Here is a 14364-nt window from a genome sequence, read left to right on the forward strand (position 1 = left end):
ACAAGGAACAACATTAACCTTCAGGTATTTTCTAAATGTTGAATAAATTGGCTTAAATCAAATTAAACTCACTTTAGAGATAATTGTTTCAGAGAAAGTCTTGAACCCTACCATAAAATAGGTAGTTTGACATGTTGACTTCTCTACCTAAAAATCCCCAAAATTTGACTAATAGAAGATTTTCATCTCTGGTTGGGATTGAACCACCAATATTCCAATTAACAGCCGAACGTGCAAACCAATTGTGCCACAGAGACCCTATATGAGACATAAACAAACAACAGCTAAGAAACATTGATCTGGAAAGTTTCCTTACCAAAGTTAATAAAGTCTCTAATCTGGACAGTTATTTTAGGATTTTTCATTAATTAAAAGGAACACATTGCCATGTTCTTGTGATGAATCAACCCTTCTTGAGTTCTAAGCACTTCCATGAGCAGCAGAGTGGCGCAGCGGAAGTGTGCTGGGCCCATAACCCAGAGGTCGTTGGATCGAAACCATCCTCTGCTATGTGCTATTTTCATTTATCAAATCTAAAATTGGGATTGCTATTTTGACTTTCTTGGTCTTTGCTTATAGTAGAAAATCCATTATCATCTTAACTCATTTAAATCGTATTTTGACAGAAGTGCTGTAGCAAAAAATCCACATAATGTCTTTACTTTACCCTATTACTTCTATGGTTATTGAGAAAAACAAACTACATTGACTCCAGAAGAGCAAATCAGGTGTTCTATCAAGTAATTTATCAAAATCATCTTTCCAGCTTACACTTTGGTGATGCAATAAGACAATGATTTTGTAAGAAAAATCTTCACACTTCAAAAAGTTTTTCTTAATTCCTTACCTTTGTACTGATAAGATAACACCTGGTTATAACATAACACAGGCTTCCACTTAAAAATGCTGCTAGGTTGCATTCTGCTGATTAGATATAACCAGGAACAACATTTACCTTCAGGTATTTTCTAAATGTTGAATAAATTGGCTTAAATCAAATTAAACTCACTTTAGAGATAATTGTTTCAGAGAAAGTCTTGAACCCTAACATAAAATAGGTAGTTTGACATGTTGACTTCTCTACCTAAAAATCCCCAAAATTTGACTAATAGAAGATTTTCATCCCTGGGTGGGATTGAACCACCAATATTCCAATTAACAGCCGAACGTGCAAACCAATTGTGCCACAGAGACCCTATATGAGACATAAACAAACAACAGCTAAGAAACATTGATCTGGAAAGTTTCCTTACCAAAGTTTATAAAGTCTCTAATCTGGACAGTTATTTTAGGATTTTTCATTAATTAAAAGGAACACATTGCCATGTTCTTGTGATGAATCAACCCTTCTTGAGTTCTAAGCACTTCCATGAGCAGCAGAGTGGCGCAGCGGAAGCGTGCTGGGCCCATAACCCAGAGGTCGTTGAATCAAAACCATCCTCTGCTATGTGCTATTTTCATTTATCAAATCTAAAATTGGGATTGCTATTTTGACTTTTTTGGTCTTTGCTTATAGTAGAAAATCCATTATCATCTTAACTCATTTAAATCGTATTTTGACATAAGTGCTGTAGCAAAAAATCCACATAATGTCTTTACTTTACCCTATTACTTCTATGGTTATTGAGAAAAACAAACTACATTGACTCCAGAAGAGCAAATCAGGTGTTCAAACAAGTAATTTATCAAAATCATCTTTCCAGCTTACACTTTGGTGATGCAATAAGACAATGATTTTGTAAGAAAAATCTTCAAACTTCATAAAGTTTTTCTTAATTCCTTACCTTTGTACTGATAAGATAACACCTGGTTATAACATAACACAGGCTTTCACTTAAAAATGCTGCTAGGTTGCATTCTGCTGATTAGATATCACCAGGAACAACATTAACCTTCAGGTATTTTCTAATTGTTGAATAAATTGGCTTAAATCAAATTAAACTCACTTTAGAGATAATTGTTTCAGAGAAAGTCTTGAACCCTACCATAAAATAGGTAGTTAGACATGTTGACTTCTCTACCTAAAATTCCCCAAAATTTAACTAATAGAAGATTCTCGTCCCTGGGTGGGATTGAACCACCAACCTTCCGGTTAACAGCCGAACGCGCTAACCAATTGCGCCACAGAGACCCTATGTGAGACATAAACTAACAACAGCTAAGAAACATTGATCTGGAAAGTTTCCTTGCCAAAGTTTATAAAGTCTCTAATCTGGACAGTTATTTTAGGATTTTTCGCTAATTAAAAAGAACACATTGCCATGTTCTTGTGATGAATCAACCCTTCTTGAGTTCTAAGCACTTCCATGAGCAGCAGAGTGGCGCAGCGGAAGTGTGCTGGGCCCATAACCCAGAGGTCGTTGGATCGAAACCATCCTCTGCTATGTGCTATTTTCATTTATCAAATCTAAAATTGGGATTGCTATTTTGACTTTTTTGGTCTTTGCTTATAGTAGAAAATCCATTATCATCTTAACTCATTTAAATCGTATTTTGACAGAAGTGCTGTAGCAAAAAATCCACATAATGTCTTTACTTTACCCTATTACTTCTATGGTTATTGAGAAAAACAAACTACATTGACTCCAGAAGAGCAAATCAGGTGTTCTATCAAGTAATTTATCAAAATCATCTTTCCAGCTTACACTTTGGTGATGCAATAAGTCAATGATTTTGTAAGAAAAATCTTCACACTTCAAAAAGTTTTTCTTAATTCCTTACCTTTGTACTGATAAGATAACACCTGGTTATAACATAACACAGGCTTCCACTTAAAAATGCTGCTAGGTTGCATTCTGCTGATTAGATATAACCAGGAACAACATTTACCTTCAGGTATTTTCTAAATGTTGAATAAATTGGCTTAAATCAAATTAAACTCACTTTAGAGATAATTGTTTCAGAGAAAGTCTTGAACCCTAACATAAAATAGGTAGTTTGACATGTTGACTTCTCTACCTAAAAATCCCCAAAATTTGACTAATAGAAGATTTTCATCCCTGGGTGGGATTGAACCACCAATATTCCAATTAACAGCCGAACGTGCAAACCAATTGTGCCACAGAGACCCTATATGAGACATAAACAAACAACAGCTAAGAAACATTGATCTGGAAAGTTTCCTTACCAAAGTTTATAAAGTCTCTAATCTGGACAGTTATTTTAGGATTTTTCATTAATTTAAAGGAACACATTGCCATGTTCTTGTGATGAATCAACCCTTTTTGAGTTCTAAGCACTTCCATGAGCAGCAGAGTGGCGCAGCGGAAGCGTGCTGGGCTCATAACCCAGAGGTCGTTGAATCAAAACCATCCTCTGCTATGTGCTATTTTCATTTATCAAATCTAAAATTGGGATTGCTATTTTGACTTTTTTGGTCTTTGCTTATAGTAGAAAATCCATTATCATCTTAACTCATTTAAATCGTATTTTGACATAAGTGCTGTAGCAAAAAATCCACATAATGTCTTTACTTTACCCTATTACTTCTATGGATATTGAGAAAAACAAACTACATTGACTCCAGAAGAGCAAATCAGGTGTTCAAACAAGTAATTTATCAAAATCATCTTTCCAGCTTACACTTTGGTGATGCAATAAGACAATGATTTTGTAAGAAAAATCTTCAAACTTCATAAAGTTTTTCTTAATTCCTTACCTTTGTACTGATAAGATAACACCTGGTTATAACATAACACAGGCTTTCACTTAAAAATGCTGCTAGGTTGCATTCTGCTGATTAGATATCACCAGGAACAACATTAACCTTCAGGTATTTTCTAATTGTTGAATAAATTGGCTTAAATCAAATTAAACTCACTTTAGAGATAATTGTTTCAGAGAAAGTCTTGAACCCTACCATAAAATAGGTAGTTAGACATGTTGACTTCTCTACCTAAAATTCCCCAAAATTTAACTAATAGAAGATTCTCGTCCCTGGGTGGGATTGAACCACCAACCTTCCGGTTAACAGCCGAACGCGCTAACCAATTGCGCCACAGAGACCCTATGTGAGACATAAACTAACAACAGCTAAGAAACATTGATCTGGAAAGTTTCCTTGCCAAAGTTTATAAAGTCTCTAATCTGGACAGTTATTTTAGGATTTTTCGCTAATTAAAAAGAACACATTGCCATGTTCTTGTGATGAATCAACCCTTCTTGAGTTCTAAGCACTTCCATGAGCAGCAGAGTGGCACAGCGGAAGCGTTCTGGGCCCATAACCCAGAGGTCGTTGGATTGAAGCCATCCTCTGCTATGTGCTATTTTCATTTATCAAATCTAAAATTGGGATTGCTATTTTGACTTTTTTGGTCTTTGCTTATAGTGGAAAATCCATTATCATCTTAACTCATTTAAATCGTATTTTGACAGAAGTGCTGTAGCAAAAAATCCACATAATGTCTTTACTTTACCCTATTACTTCTATGGTTATTGAGAAAAACAAAATACATTGACTCCAGAAGAGCAAATCAGGTGTTCTATCAAGTAATTTATCAAAATCATCTTTCCAGCTTACACTTTGGTGATGCAATAAGACAATGATTTTGTAAGAAAAATCTTCACACTTCAAAAAGTTTTTCTTAATTCCTTACCTTTGTACTGATAAGATAACACCTGGTTATAACATAACACAGGCTTCCACTTAAAAATGCTGCTAGGTTGCATTCTGCTGATTAGATATAACCAGGAACAACATTTACCTTCAGGTATTTTCTAAATGTTGAATAAATTGGCTTAAATCAAATTAAACTCACTTTAGAGATAATTGTTTCAGAGAAAGTCTTGAACCCTAACATAAAATAGGTAGTTTGACATGTTGACTTCTCTACCTAAAATTCCCCAAAATTTGACTAATAGAAGATTCTCGTCCCTGGGTGGGATTGAACCACCAACCTTCCGGTTAACAGCCGAACACGCTAACCAATTGCGCCACAGAGACCCTATGTGAGACATAAACTAACAACAGCTAAGAAACATTGATCTGGAAAGTTTCCTTGCCAAAGTTTATAAAGTCTCTAATCTGGACAGTTATTTTAGGATTTTTCGCTAATTAAAAAGAACACATTGCCATGTTCTTGTGATGAATCAACCCTTCTTGAGTTCTAAGCACTTCCATGAGCAGCAGAGTGGCGCAGCGGAAGCGTGCTGGGCCCATAAGCCAGAGGTCGATGGATCGAAACCATCCTCTGCTATGTGCTATTTTCATTTATCAAATCTAAAATTGGGATTGCTATTTTGACTTTTTTGGTCTTTGCTTATAGTAGAAAATCCATTATCATCTTAACTCATTTTAATCGTATTTTGACAGAAGTGCTGTAGCAAAAAATCCACATAATGTCTTTACTTTACCCTATTACTTCTATGGTTATTGAGAAAAACAAAATACATTGACTCCAGAAGAGCAAATCAGGTGTTCAAACAAGTAATTTATCAAAATCATCTTTCCAGCTTACACTTTGGTGATGCAATAAGACAATGATTTTGTAAGAAAAATCTTCACACTTCAAAAAGTTTTTCTTAATTCCTTACCTTTGTACTGATAAGATAACACCTGGTTATAACATAACACAGGCTTCCACTTAAAAATGCTGCTAGGTTGCATTCTGCTGATTAGATATAACCAGGAACAACATTTACCTTCAGGTATTTTCTAAATGTTGAATAAATTGGCTTAAATCAAATTAAACTCACTTTAGAGATAATTGTTTCAGAGAAAGTCTTGAACCCTAACATAAAATAGGTAGTTTGACATGTTGACTTCTCTACCTAAAATTCCCCAAAATTTGACTAATAGAAGATTCTCGTCCCTGGGTGGGATTGAACCACCAACATTCCAGTTAACAGCCGAACGCGCTAACCAATTGCGCCACAGAGACCCTATATGAGACATAAACAAACAACAGCTAAGAAACATTGATCTGGAAAGTTTGCTTGCCAAAGTTTATAAAGTCTCTATTCTGGACAGTTATTTTAGGATTTTTCGTTAATTAAAAGGAACACATTGCCATGTTCTTGTGATGAATCAACCCTTCTTGAGTTTTAAGCACTTCCATGAGCAGCAGAGTGGCGCAGCGGAAGCGTGCTGGGCCCATAAGCCAGAGGTCGATGGATCGAAACCATCCTCTGCTATGTGCTATTTTCATTTATCAAATCTAAAATTGGGATTGCTATTTTGACTTTTTTGGTCTTTGCTTATAGTAGAAAATCCATTATCATCTTAACTCATTTAAATCGTATTTTGACAGAAGTGCTGTAGCAAAAAATCCACATAATGTCTTTACTTTACCCTATTACTTCTATGGTTATTGAGAAAAACAAACTACATTGACTCCAGAAGAGCAAATCAGGTGTTCAAACAAGTAATTTATCAAAATCATCTTTCCAGCTTACACTTTGGTGATGCAATAAGACAATGATTTTGTAAGAAAAATCTTCAAACTTCATAAAGTTTTTCTTAATTCCTTACCTTTGTACTGATAAGATAACACCTGGTTATAACATAACACAGGCTTTCACTTAAAAATGCTGCTAGGTTGCATTCTGCTGATTAGATATCACCAGGAACAACATTAACCTTCAGGTATTTTCTAATTGTTGAATAAATTGGCTTAAATCAAATTAAACTCACTTTAGAGATAATTGTTTCAGAGAAAGTCTTGAACCCTACCATAAAATAGGTAGTTAGACATGTTGACTTCTCTACCTAAAATTCCCCAAAATTTAACTAATAGAAGATTCTCGTCCCTGGGTGGGATTGAACCACCAACCTTCCGGTTAACAGCCGAACGCGCTAACCAATTGCGCCACAGAGACCCTATGTGAGACATAAACTAACAACAGCTAAGAAACATTGATCTGGAAAGTTTCCTTGCCATAGTTTATAAAGTCTCTAATCTGGACAGTTATTTTAGGATTTTTCGCTAATTAAAAAGAACACATTGCCATGTTCTTGTGATGAATCAACCCTTCTTGAGTTCTAACCATTTCCATGAGCAGCAGAGTGGCGCAGCGGAAGCGTTCTGGGCCCATAACCCAGAGGTCGTTGGATCGAAGCCATCCTCTGCTATGTGCTATTTTCATTTATCAAATCTAAAATTGGGATTGCTATTTTGACTTTTTTGGTCTTTGCTTATAGTGGAAAATCCATTATCATCTTAACTCATTTAAATCGTATTTTGACAGAAGTGCTGTAGCAAAAAATCCACATAATGTCTTTACTTTACCCTATTACTTCTATGGTTATTGAGAAAAACAAAATACATTGACTCCAGAAGAGCAAATCAGGTGTTCTATCAAGTAATTTATCAAAATCATCTTTCCAGCTTACACTTTGGTGATGCAATAAGACAATGATTTTGTAAGAAAAATCTTCAAACTTCAAAAAGTTTTTCTTAATTCCTTACCTTTGTACTGATAAGATAACACCTGGTTATAACATAACACAGGCTTTCACTTAAAAATGCTGCTAGGTTGCATTCTGCTGATTAGATATCACCAGGAACAACATTAACCTTCAGGTATTTTCTAATTGTTGAATAAATTGGCTTAAATCAAATTAAACTCACTTTAGAGATAATTGTTTCAGAGAAAGTCTTGAACCCTACCATAAAATAGGTAGTTAGACATGTTGACTTCTCTACCTAAAATTCCCCAAAATTTAACTAATAGAAGATTCTCATCCCTGGGTGGGATTGAACCACCAACCTTCCGGTTAACAGCCGAACGCGCTAACCAATTGCGCCACAGAGACACTATGTGAGACATAAACTAACAACAGCTAAGAAACATTGATCTGGAAAGTTTCCTTGCCAAAGTTTATAAAGTCTCTAATCTGGACAGTTATTTTAGGATTTTTCGCTAATTAAAAAGAACACATTGCCATGTTCTTGTGATGAATCAACCCTTCTTGAGTTCTAAGCACTTCCATGAGCAGCAGAGTGGTGCAGCGGAAGCGTTCTGGGCCCATAACCCAGAGGTCGTTGGATCGAAGCCATCCTCTGCTATGTACTATTTTCATTTATCAAATCTAAAATTGGGATTGCTTTTTTGACTTTTTTGGTCTTTGCTTATAGTGGAAAATCCATTATCATCTTAACTCATTTAAATCGTATTTTGACAGAAGTGCTGTAGCAAAAAATCCACATAATGTCTTTACTTTACCCTATTACTTCTATGGTTATTGAGAAAAACAAAATACATTGACTCCAGAAGAGCAAATCAGGTGTTCTATCAAGTAATTTATCAAAATCATCTTTCCAGCTTACACTTTGGTGATGCAATAAGACAATGATTTTGTAAGAAAAATCTTCACACTTCAAAAAGTTTTTCTTAATTCCTTACCTTTGTACTGATAAGATTTTTCGCTAATTAAAAAGAACACATTGCCATGTTCTTGTGATGAATCAACCCTTCTTGAGTTCTAAGCACTTCCATGAGCAGCAGAGTGGCGCAGCGGAAGCGTGCTGGGCCCATAACCCAGAGGTCGTTGGATCGAAGCCATCCTCTGCTATGTGCTATTTTCATTTATCAAATCTAAAATTGGGATTGCTATTTTGACTTTTTTGGTCTTTCCTTATAGTGGAAAATCCATTATCATCTTAACTCATTTAAATCGTATTTTGACAGAAGTGCTGTAGCAAAAAATCCACATAATGTCTTTACTTTACCCTATTACTTCTATGGTTATTGAGAAAAACAAAATACATTGACTCCAGAAGAGCAAATCAGGTGTTCTATCAAGTAATTTATCAAAATCATCTTTCCAGCTTACACTTTGGTGATGCAATAAGACAATGATTTTGTAAGAAAAATCTTCACACTTCAAAAAGTTTTTCTTAATTCCTTACCTTTGTACTGATAAGATAACACCTGGTTATAACATAACACAGGCTTCCACTTAAAAATGCTGCTAGGTTGCATTCTGCTGATTAGATATAACCAGGAACAACATTTACCTTCAGGTATTTTCTAAATGTTGAATAAATTGGCTTAAATCAAATTAAACTCACTTTAGAGATAATTGTTTCAGAGAAAGTCTTGAACCCTAACATAAAATAGGTAGTTTGACATGTTGACTTCTCTACCTAAAATTCCCCAAAATTTGACTAATAGAAGATTCTCGTCCCTGGGTGGGATTGAACCACCAACATTCCAGTTAACAGCCGAACGCGCTAACCAATTGCGCCACAGAGACCCTATATGAGACATAAACAAACAACAGCTAAGAAACATTGATCTGGAAAGTTTCCTTGCCAAAGTTTATAAAGTCTCTATTCTGGACAGTTATTTTAGGATTTTTCGTTAATTAAAAGGAACACATTGCCATGTTCTTGTGATGAATCAACCCTTCTTGAGTTCTAAGCACTTCCATGAGCAGCAGAGTGGCGCAGCGGAAGCGTGCTGGGCCCATAAGCCAGAGGTCGATGGATCGAAACCATCCTCTGCTATGTGCTATTTTCATTTATCAAATCTAAAATTGGGATTGCTATTTTGACTTTTTTGGTCTTTGCTTATAGTAGAAAATCCATTATCATCTTAACTCATTTTAATCGTATTTTGACAGAAGTGCTGTAGCAAAAAATCCACATAATGTCTTTAATTTACCCTATTACTTCTATGGTTATTGAGAAAAACAAACTACATTGACTCCAGAAGAGCAAATCAGGTGATCTAACAAGTAATTTATCAAAATCATCTTTCCAGCTTACACTTTGGTGATGCAATAAGACAATGATTTTGTAAGAAAAATCTTCACACTTCAAAAAGTTTTTCTTAATTCCTTACCTTTGTACTGATAAGATAACACCTGGTTTTAACATAACACAGGCTTCCACTTAAAAATGCTGCTAGGTTGCATTCTGCTGATTAGATATCACCAGGAACAACATTAACCTTCAGGTATTTTCTAAATGTTGAATAAATTGGCTTAAATCAAATTAAACTCACTTTAGAGATAATTGTTTCAGAGAAAGTCTTGAACCCTACCATAAATTAGGTAGTTTGACATGTTGACTTCTCTACTTAAAATTCCCCAAAATTTGACTAATAGAAGATTCTCGTCCCTGGGTGGGATTGAACCACCAACCTTCCGGTTAACAGCCCAACGCGCTAACCAATTGCGCCACAGAGACCCTATGTGAGACATAAACTAACAACAGCTAAGAAACATTGATCTGGAAAGTTTCCTTGCCAAGGTTTATAAAGTCTCTAATCTGGACAGTTATTTTAGGATTTTTCGCTAATTAAAAGGAACACATTGCCATGTTCTTGTGATGAATCAACCCTTCTTGAGTTCTAAGCATTTCCATGAGCAGCAGAGTGGTGCAGCGGAAGCGTGCTGGGCCCATAACCCAGAGGTCGATGGATCGAAACCATCCTCTGCTATGTGCTATTTTCATTTATCAAATCTAAAATTGGGATTGCTATTTTGACTTTTTTGGTCTTTGCTTATAGTAGAAAATCCATTATCATCTTAACTCATTTAATTCGTATTTTGACAGAAGTGCTGTAGCAAAAAATCCACATAATGTCTTTACTTTACCGTATTACTTCTATGGTTATTGAGAAAAACAAACTACAATGACTCCAGAAGAGCAAATCAGGTGATCTAACAAGTAATTTATCAAAATCATCTTTCCAGCTTACACTTTGGTGATGCAATAAGACAATGATTTTGTAAGAAAAATCTTCACACTTCAAAAAGTTTTTCTTAATTCCTTACCTTTGTACTGATAAGATAACACCTGGTTTTAACATAACACAGGCTTCCACTTAAAAATGCTGCTAGGTTGCATTCTGCTGATTAGATATCACCAGGAACAACATTAACCTTCAGGTATTTTCTAAATGTTGAATAAATTGGCTTAAATCAAATTAAACTCACTTTAGAGATAATTGTTTCAGAGAAAGTCTTGAACCCTACCATAAAATAGGTAGTTTGACATGTTGACTTCTCTACCTAAAAATCCCCAAAATTTGACTAATAGAAGATTTTCATCCCTGGGTGGGATTGAACCACCAATATTCCAATTAACAGCCAAACGTGCAAACCAATTGTGCCACAGAGACCCTATATGAGACATAAACAAACAACAGCTAAGAAACATTGATCTGGAAAGTTTCCTTACCAAAGTTTATAAAGTCTCTAATCTGGACAGTTATTTTAGGACTTTTCATTAATTAAAAGGAACACATTGCCATGTTCTTGTGATGAATCAACCCTTCTTGAGTTCTAAGCACTTCCATGAGCAGCAGAGTGGCGCAGCGGAAGCGTTCTGGGCCCATAACCCAGAGGTCGTTGGATCGAAGCCATCCTCTGCTATGTGCTATTTTCATTTATCAAATCTAAAATTGGGATTGCTATTTTGACTTTTTTGGTCTTTGCTTATAGTGGAAAATCCATTATCATCTTAACTCATTTAAATCGTATTTTGACAGAAGTGCTGTAGCAAAAAATCCACATAATGTCTTTACTTTACCCTATTACTTCTATGGTTATTGAGAAAAACAAAATACATTGACTCCAGAAGAGCAAATCAGGTGTTCTATCAAGTAATTTATCAAAATCATCTTTCCAGCTTACACTTTGGTGATGCAATAAGACAATGATTTTGTAAGAAAAATCTTCAAACTTCAAAAAGTTTTTCTTAATTCCTTACCTTTGTACTGATAAGATAACACCTGGTTATAACATAACACAGGCTTTCACTTAAAAATGCTGCTAGGTTGCATTCTGCTGATTAGATATCACCAGGAACAACATTAACCTTCAGGTATTTTCTAATTGTTGAATAAATTGGCTTAAATCAAATTAAACTCACTTTAGAGATAATTGTTTCAGAGAAAGTCTTGAACCCTACCATAAAATAGGTAGTTAGACATGTTGACTTCTCTACCTAAAATTCCCCAAAATTTAACTAATAGAAGATTCTCGTCCCTGGGTGGGATTGAACCACCAACCTTCCGGTTAACAGCCGAACGCGCTAACCAATTGCGCCACAGAGACACTATGTGAGACATAAACTAACAACAGCTAAGAAACATTGATCTGGAAAGTTTCCTTGCCAAAGTTTATAAATTCTCTAATCTGGACAGTTATTTTAGGATTTTTCGCTAATTAAAAAGAACACATTGCCATGTTCTTGTGATGAATCAACCCTTCTTGAGTTCTAAGCACTTCCATGAGCAGCAGAGTGGTGCAGCGGAAGCGTTCTGGGCCCATAACCCAGAGGTCGTTGGATCGAAGCCATCCTCTGCTATGTACTATTTTCATTTATCAAATCTAAAATTGGGATTGCTTTTTTGACTTTTTTGGTCTTTGCTTATAGTGGAAAATCCATTATCATCTTAACTCATTTAAATCGTATTTTGACAGAAGTGCTGTAGCAAAAAATCCACATAATGTCTTTACTTTACCCTATTACTTCTATGGTTATTGAGAAAAACAAAATACATTGACTCCAGAAGAGCAAATCAGGTGTTCTATCAAGTAATTTATCAAAATCATCTTTCCAGCTTACACTTTGGTGATGCAATAAGACAATGATTTTGTAAGAAAAATCTTCACACTTCAAAAAGTTTTTCTTAATTCCTTACCTTTGTACTGATAAGATAACACCTGGTTATAACATAACACAGGCTTCCACTTAAAAATGCTGCTAGGTTGCATTCTGCTGATTAGATATAACCAGGAACAACATTTACCTTCAGGTATTTTCTAAATGTTGAATAAATTGGCTTAAATCAAATTAAACTCACTTTAGAGATAATTGTTTCAGAGAAAGTCTTGAACCCTAACATAAAATAGGTAGTTTGACATGTTGACTTCTCTACCTAAAATTCCCCAAAATTTGACTAATAGAAGATTCTCGTCCCTGGGTGGGATTGAACCACCAACATTCCAGTTAACAGCCGAACGCGCTAACCAATTGCGCCACAGAGACCCTATATGAGACATAAACAAACAACAGCTAAGAAACATTGATCTGGAAAGTTTCCTTGCCAAAGTTTATAAAGTCTCTATTCTGGACAGTTATTTTAGGATTTTTCGTTAATTAAAAGGAACACATTGCCATGTTCTTGTGATGAATCAACCCTTCTTGAGTTCTAAGCACTTCCATGAGCAGCAGAGTGGCGCAGTGGAAGCGTGCTGGGCCCATAAGCCAGAGGTCGATGGATCGAAACCATCCTCTGCTATGTGCTATTTTCATTTATCAAATCTAAAATTGGGATTGCTATTTTGACTTTTTTGGTCTTTGCTTATAGTAGAAAATCCATTATCATCTTAACTCATTTTAATCGTATTTTGACAGAAGTGCTGTAGCAAAAAATCCACATAATGTCTTTAATTTACCCTATTACTTCTATGGTTATTGAGAAAAACAAACTACATTGACTCCAGAAGAGCAAATCAGGTGATCTAACAAGTAATTTATCAAAATCATCTTTCCAGCTTACACTTTGGTGATGCAATAAGACAATGATTTTGTAAGAAAAATCTTCACACTTCAAAAAGTTTTTCTTAATTCCTTACCTTTGTACTGATAAGATAACACCTGGTTATAACATAACACAGGCTTTCACTTAAAAATGCTGCTAGGTTGCATTCTGCTGATTAGATATCACCAGGAACAACATTAACCTTCAGGTATTTTCTAATTGTTGAATAATTTGGCTTAAATCAAATTAAACTCACTTTAGAGATAATTGTTTCAGAGAAAGTCTTGAACCCTACCATAAAATAGGTAGTTAGACATGTTGACTTCTCTACCTAAAATTCCCCAAAATTTAACTAATAGAAGATTCTCATCCCTGGGTGGGATTGAACCACCAACCTTCCGGTTAACAGCTGAACGCGCTAACCAATTGGGCCACAGAGACCCTATGTGAGACATAAACTAACAACAGCTAAGAAACATTGATCTGGAAAGTTTCCTTGCCAAAGTTTATAAAGTCTCTAATCTGGACAGTTATTTTAGGATTTTTCGCTAATTAAAAAGAACACATTGCCATGTTCTTGTGATGAATCAACCCTTCTTGAGTTCTAAATCTTCCATGAGCAGCAGAGTGGCGCAGCGGAAGCGTTCTGGGCCCATAACCCAGAGGTCGTTGGATCGAAGCCATCCTCTGCTATGTGCTATTTTCATTTATCAAATCTAAAATTGGGATTGCTATTTTGACTTTTTTGGTCTTTGCTTATAGTGGAAAATCCATTATCATCTTAACTCATTTAAATCGTATTTTGACAGAAGTGCTGTAGCAAAAAATCCACATAATGTCTTTACTTTACCCTATTACTTCTATGGTTATTGAGAAAAACAAAATACATTGACTCCAGAAGAGCAAATCAGGTGTTCTTTCAAG

General features: G+C 35.3%; 7 non-coding genes across 7 annotated transcripts; all 7 read right to left on the reverse strand.

Moving 5' to 3' along the window:
• Positions 1 to 2057: 2057 nt before the first annotated feature.
• TRNAN-GUU (transfer RNA asparagine (anticodon GUU)) lies at positions 2058 to 2131 on the reverse strand. Its single transcript has one exon. It is a non-coding gene; the product is annotated as a tRNA-Asn (tRNA).
• Positions 2132 to 3931: 1800 nt separating this feature from the next.
• Positions 3932 to 4005, reverse strand: TRNAN-GUU (transfer RNA asparagine (anticodon GUU)). Its single transcript has one exon. It is a non-coding gene; the product is annotated as a tRNA-Asn (tRNA).
• Positions 4006 to 4868: 863 nt separating this feature from the next.
• Positions 4869 to 4942, reverse strand: TRNAN-GUU (transfer RNA asparagine (anticodon GUU)). The gene has a single exon. It is a non-coding gene; the product is annotated as a tRNA-Asn (tRNA).
• Positions 4943 to 6742: 1800 nt separating this feature from the next.
• TRNAN-GUU (transfer RNA asparagine (anticodon GUU)) lies at positions 6743 to 6816 on the reverse strand. Its single transcript has one exon. It is a non-coding gene; the product is annotated as a tRNA-Asn (tRNA).
• Positions 6817 to 7679: 863 nt separating this feature from the next.
• Positions 7680 to 7753, reverse strand: TRNAN-GUU (transfer RNA asparagine (anticodon GUU)). The gene has a single exon. It is a non-coding gene; the product is annotated as a tRNA-Asn (tRNA).
• A 2306-nt stretch (positions 7754 to 10059) lies between these two features.
• TRNAN-GUU (transfer RNA asparagine (anticodon GUU)) lies at positions 10060 to 10133 on the reverse strand. The gene has a single exon. It is a non-coding gene; the product is annotated as a tRNA-Asn (tRNA).
• A 1800-nt stretch (positions 10134 to 11933) lies between these two features.
• TRNAN-GUU (transfer RNA asparagine (anticodon GUU)) lies at positions 11934 to 12007 on the reverse strand. The gene has a single exon. It is a non-coding gene; the product is annotated as a tRNA-Asn (tRNA).
• Between the last annotated feature and the right edge of the window lie 2357 nt (positions 12008 to 14364).

The sequence above is a fragment of the Taudactylus pleione genome, unplaced genomic scaffold (assembly GCF_031769625.1).
Source record: "Taudactylus pleione unplaced genomic scaffold, aTauple2 ptg000134l, whole genome shotgun sequence".
Lineage (NCBI taxonomy): Eukaryota > Metazoa > Chordata > Amphibia > Anura > Myobatrachidae > Taudactylus > Taudactylus pleione.